The 6,538-nt window shown below is 35.7% G+C and overlaps 1 pseudogene; it reads right to left on the reverse strand.

Annotated features, from left to right (window-relative positions):
• Window positions 1-3,999: 3,999 nt before the first annotated feature.
• On the reverse strand, window positions 4,000-4,753 carry LOC123391117 (annotated as a pseudogene).
• Between the last annotated feature and the right edge of the window lie 1,785 nt (window positions 4,754-6,538).

Raw genomic sequence — 6,538 nt, forward strand, 5'->3', positions numbered from 1 at the left:
ATATATTCTTCTTCAGTTCTAGCACTCTATACCTCATTTGTTTCTCCAAATGTTTTGCCCCAGCCTTATCTGTGCCTCAGGCATTCAATTCTAAAATGTGCACCTGGTTTCCTCAAATATCCCCAGGACTGATCTCACCTTCATTCCATCTTTCTACCTAGAAAAATTCAAAGTATATTAAGATTGTCTCCTAACACATATCAAATAATTATCTCCTAACCTCTATCTTGCATTCTTTAATTTCAATTATCTACACATGAAAGCAGTTCCATAAGACATTCACTCTAAAATGCTAATGACTGGGGTGGGGGTGAATTAAAGATTATTCCACTCAGGAACATCTGTACTTTTAAAGCTCTCTAGCAACTTAGCCAATATTTTAATGTGAAATTTCAGGAGACACAGTGTTAGATATGAGCATGATTTTTTTTTTTTAAATACTCCAGAGCTATTGTAATGTTTGCTATTGAGACCATTATTTTCCACCAAACTATCAAGGGCTGATACTTCCACTGAAAGCAGCTATAACCACAAACCAAATATAATCTCTATACATACACTGTATATTATTAGGAGAGACTATTAATAATTTGCCTGTCATTTTCAGACACATTGAAATGTAATGTAAAAATATCTATGTATGTTTCCTAATATCATATTTCTCATATTATGGTCAACCCCTAAGGGCAAAATCATCAATTAGGGATTTTCTGAGGAACCTGCAACTCCTATAAGGTTATGTTTCCCAGGATCTTTTTTTTTCAAGCGATCTAACATAGAGAACTTATTGTATTTTGGAGAAGAAAAAATGTAAAAGAAAACACCTGACTTCAATGTTGACTTAAGTCACAATAAATATGAATATGTGAGCTTCTGTGGCCTAAATAAGGAAGAATCTGCACAGATTTTTCTCTTGCATGCTGCAGTGCGCTTGATGACTTATTACTGACCTTAGGAAAGTTAGAAATTCTACAGTCATGAAGAAGCATTCTTATTCAATGATGAATCTTTTTCAACTGGCATAACCATTTCTTCATCTCATCCCTGGAAAAGGTAACTATTTTCAAATGTAGAACAAAATCTAGGAAAATGTGAGCATCAAAGTAAAGAATAATATAATGGGTCCCCATTCATTAAATAAGAATCTGAGTCCACAGAGACTTTAATTAATAGAAATATACTACTTTACAGTAAAATGCTAACTAATACAGAATAGATGAAGTTAGAAAATCATCTGTGATTGTCAAAACTAATAGGTAAATTTTCATGAGGAACTGCATACTTACACAGTCTCAAAATGTTTCTAATAAGTTAGCAAGGGAAAACTACCAACTTTGTAGTAAAGAACCTTGCCAACTTCACCTTAATTATGTCATCAAAGTCAACATCATTAATACTGGCACAAACCAACATCATCTACCTCCTGATATACATTGAAAACAACATAGTATCTCTTTAGTAATACTTCTGGCAAGGCTACATACCTGAATCTAATCATGAAAAGAGATTAAACAAACCTAATAACAAAATAACTGCTACTCTTCAAAAGTATCAAGGTCAATCAAGTAAACAAAGACAGAATGAGGGATGTTCCCAATTTATGAGAAATGAAGGGACATAAAAATAAATGCAATGCACGATTAAATCCTGGAATAGAAATAAAATGCAAAAAGAACATTACTGGGACAATTGACAAAGGTTGAGTACAGACTTTGGATTAGATAATAGTATTATACCATTGATTTTGATTATTGCACCTTTGTTTTGTAACAGAATGCCCCATTCTCAGGAAATACACACTGAAGTATTTAGGAATAAAGATAATGTGCCTACAATTTATTCTCACATGGTTCATATTAAGCAACCATATAATACAGTAATTATTTAATATAATACATATAATAAAATAAGACAAAATGTAAAAATTTAGTAAGTCTGGGTAAAAGGTGTGTGAAAAACCCTGAAACTATTCTTTCAAGTTATCTGTAAGTTTGAAATTAGATTAAAATTTTTTTTTTAATTTCCACAAACAAACATTATGGCCCAGTTGATATCACCAATTAATTCTATCAAAGACTGAGGTACCTGGGTGGCTCAGTTAGTCAGGCAGCTGCCTTCAGCTCGAGTCCTAAGATTGAGCCCCATGTTGGGCTCCCTGATCAGCAGAGAGTCTGCTTCTCCCTCTCCCTCTGCTTGCCACTAGCTACTGTATTATCTCTATGTCTCTGCCAAATAAATTTTAAAAAATAATAGTAGTTCTATAAAATATTTAGAAAGAATATGGTAAACAAAATAAAAAAATAAGAAATAGCACCAATCTTACAAAAACTTTTTCAGAAAACAGAATTTATTTTACTACATTAATGTAATCCTGATATTAAAACATGACAAAGAAATTTTAAGAAATTTACTGACCAATATCCCTTATAAACATAGACACACAAGCCCTTACCAAGAGAACAAATTGAATCCATCAATATATAAAAAGGATAATACATCCTGAGCAAGTGGATTTTATATTATGAATGCAAAGTTAATTTACATTCAAAAATCAATGTAATTCACCATGTTAGAATAAATTTTTTAAAAATATATTCATCTCAACAGATGTAAGAAAAGCATTTGATATCATTTTAGAAAAACTTTTAGCAAGCTATTAGTAGAAGGGAAATTCACTAATCTGATAAAGGAATCTATAAAAAAAACCTGTAACTTCATACTAAATGAGAAAACACAAATCAGACTCAGTGTAGGTTGAACAAAAAAGTATGGCAGTATTAAATTTCTTAGTAATACTTTGGAGTTCCTAAGTATCTCCCACCAGTTAAAAGTGTGTCATCCATTGTACAATTTGACATGCTTAAAGCCAACAGACAAAAGAAAATTCAAATTCTGCCTTGGTTCACTGCCACCTTTTTCCATGAAGCACTAGAGAAAACATTTACAAGAAGCATTCAAAAAGGAAAGGAAAGTGGTCTTTTATTAATTATAACTGCTTATTAGAGTTAGAATTTCAAAACAAAGAATTTTAATTAACCTAGATGGTTTACACCTTTCTCATAATAAAGTTAAACCTAAAAGTCTTTAAACCAAACCAGACAAATGAGGTCTTCCCAATTATCCATATTCCCTTCCTTCCCCACCACTACCCTTCCATGCTTAAACCAATAGTCTTGGATGACATGAGGAAATTTACTTGCTTCTTTTGTATTAGAGCTGACTAGGAAACCTGCTCTTAAATATATTCATAAAGAGGGTTTGAGAGGGTTTCCAAAGTAGTGATAAACAAATGGGTATATTCAGCCCATATTGAAAGAATTTTGAAGGGCCATGTAATACTGAAAAGTTATGGGGCACGTGCACCCAAATGTTTATAGCAGCAAAGTCCACAATAGCCAAACTATGGAAAGAACCTAGATGTCCATCAACAGATGAATGGGTAAAGAAGATGTGGTATATATACGCAATGGAATACTATACAGCCATCAATAGAAATGAAATCTTGCCTTTTGTAACAACATGGATGGAACTAGAGGGTATTATGCTGAGCAAAATAGGTCAATAAGAGAAAGACAATTATCATAGGATCTTCCAGATATGAAGAATCTAAGAGGCAATGTCGGGGGGGTTGAGGGGTAGGGAAAGAAAAAATGAAACAAGATGGGATCAGGAAGGAGACACTTAAAGAGACTGTTAATCTCAGAAACCAACAGAGAGTTGCTGGGGGAGTGGGAGAGGGAGAGGGTGGTTGGGTTATGGACACTGGGGAGGGTATGTGCTGTGTTGAGTGCTGTGAAGTGTATAAACCTGGCAATTCACAGACCTGTACCCCTGGGGCTAATGATACATTATATGTTAATAAAAAATTAAAAAAATTAAAAAATCCATTTCCAGAGTTTCAACTGTCATATATATAATTATTAAAATTATATGTAATATAAATATTATATTTATAACACAATTTAAGTACATATATATTTTTATGTCTGATCTTATTTATTACTCTTGGAAAAATCTCTTTTGACTGGACTCAGACTTAGAGGTAGAAGCTCTCAGAAAGGACAGCCTCTGTCTCTTGACATTCTATTCCTGATATCTTTCTTTGGTCTCCTTCATTCTTTTGGCCAAAAGTTTAGCATATTCTGCAACTTCTTCTTTGTCTTAGTATGCTGTCTCTTTAGAGCAATATGCTGATGCTTGTGTTGGAGGAACAAGACACTGAATCTTGGGCACTTTGGTTCTAGGTTTCTTACCTGCTTTGTTTAGGGGCTTTCTCTCAACATACTGGTGGATATAAGCTTTTTCAAAGAGATTGAAAAGTTTGTAGATTATGCTAGCTCTTTTGGGTCCCAGGCAATGAGGTACAGTAGTATCAATGAGTCCAGGAAGAGCCTTCTTTTTTTTTTTTTTTTTTACAATGACCTAGTTGAGAGCACTGAGATCGGCATTCACAATGCAACCCCAACAGATTTTTGTTTTCTTTCTCCAGTCCTCCTTGATCTGTAGCAGGAATGCCCCTTACTCAACAACAGGTGGACACAGCCATGAATCAAGACTCCCTGCTTTATGGGGAAGCCTAGTTTGTCATTGTCACCACTGATTCAGACTGTATAACCCTTCCATTCTTCACCCATAACATCAGCAGCAACTTCTGTGGCCATAGGCTTTGCATGAAAGGTACAAGTTAGTGTTCATCGACCACATCAATGAGTTTCTTGCGGGTAGTAGTTGGAAAAGAGATGTTTGGCTTCATCCTAAAGCAGCCTATTATCTCAGAGATGCCATGAAAGAGCTATCTTTTTTTTTTTAATTTTTTATTTTTTATAAACATATATTTTTATCCCCAGGGGTACAGGTCTGTGAATCACCAGGCTTACACACTTCACAGCACTCACCAAATCACATACCCTCCCCAATGTCCATAATCCCACCCCCTTCTCCCAAACTCCCTCCCCCCAGCAACCCTCAGTTTGTTTTGTGAGATTAAGAGTCACTTATGGTTTGTCTCCCTCCCAATCCCATCTTGTTTCATTTATTCTTCTCCTACCCACTTGGGCCCCCATGTTGCATCACCACTTCCTCATATCAGGGAGATCATATGATAGTTGTCTTTCTCTGCTTGACCTATTTCGCTAAGCATGATATGCTCTAGTTCCATCCATGTTGTTGCAAATGGCAAGATTTTATTTCTTTTGATGGCTGCATAGTATTCCATTGTGTATATATACCACATCTTCTTGATCCATTCATCTGTTGATGGACATCTAGGTTCTTTCCATAGTTTGGCTATTGTGGACATTGCTGCTATAAACATTCGGGTGCACGTGCCCCTTTGGATCACTACGTTTGTATCTTTAGGGTAAATACCCAATAGTACAATTGCTGGGTCATAGGGCAGTTCTATTTTCAACATTTTGAGGAACCTCCATGCTGTTTTCCAGAGTGGCTGCACCAGCTTGCATTCCAACCAACAGTGTAGGAAGGTTCCCCTTTCTCCGCATCCTCGCCAGCATCTGTCATTTCCTGACTTGTTGATTTTAGCCATTCTGACTGGTGTGAGGTGATATCTCATTGTGGTTTTGATTTGTATTTCCCTGATGCCGAGTGATATGGAGCACTTTTTCATGTGTCTGTTGGCCATCTGGATGTCTTCTTTGCAGAAATGTCTGTTGATGTCCTCTGCCCATTTCTTGATTGGATTATTTGTTCTTTGGGTGTTGAGTTTGCTGAGTTCTTTATAGATTCTGGACACTAGTCCTTTATCTGATATGTCGTTTGCAAATATCTTCTCCCATTCTGTCAGTTGTCTTTTGATTTTGTTAACTGTTTCCTTTGCTGTGCAAAAGCTTTTGATCTTGATGAAATCACCTTCATCCCAAAACCAGACAAGGATCCCACCAAAAAAGAGAGCTATAGACCAATATCCTTGATGAACACAGATGTGAAAATTCTCAACAAAATACTAGACAATAGGATTCAACAGTACATTAAAAAGATTATTCACCACGACCAAGTGGGATTTATTCCAGGGCTGCAAGGTTGGTTCAACATCCGCAAATCAGTCAATGTGATACAACACATCAATAAAAGAAAGAACAAGAACCATATGATACTCTCAATAGATGCTGAAAAAGCATTTGACAAAGTACAGCATCCCTTCCTGATCAAAACTCTTCAAAGTGTAGGGATAGAGGGCACATACCTCAATATCATCAAAGCCATCTATGAAAAACCCACCGCAAATATCATTCTCAATGGAGAAAAACTAAAAGCTTTTCCGCTAAGGTCAGGAACACGGCAGGGATGTCCATTATCACCACTGCTGTTCAACATAGTACTAGAGGTCCTAGCCTCAGCAATCAGACAACAAAAGGAAATTAAAGGCATCCAAATCGGCAGAGAAGAAGTCAAATTATCACTCTTCGCAGATGATATGATACTATATGTGGAAAACCCAAAAGACTCCACTCCAAAACTGCTAGAACTTATACAGGAATTCAGTAAAGTGTCAGGATATAAAATCAATGCACAGAAATCA

The sequence above is a fragment of the Mustela putorius genome, unplaced genomic scaffold (assembly GCF_011764305.1).
Source record: "Mustela putorius furo isolate JIRA1106 unplaced genomic scaffold, ASM1176430v1.1 tig00000179_pilon_pilon_pilon, whole genome shotgun sequence".
NCBI classification, from domain to species: domain Eukaryota; kingdom Metazoa; phylum Chordata; class Mammalia; order Carnivora; family Mustelidae; genus Mustela; species Mustela putorius.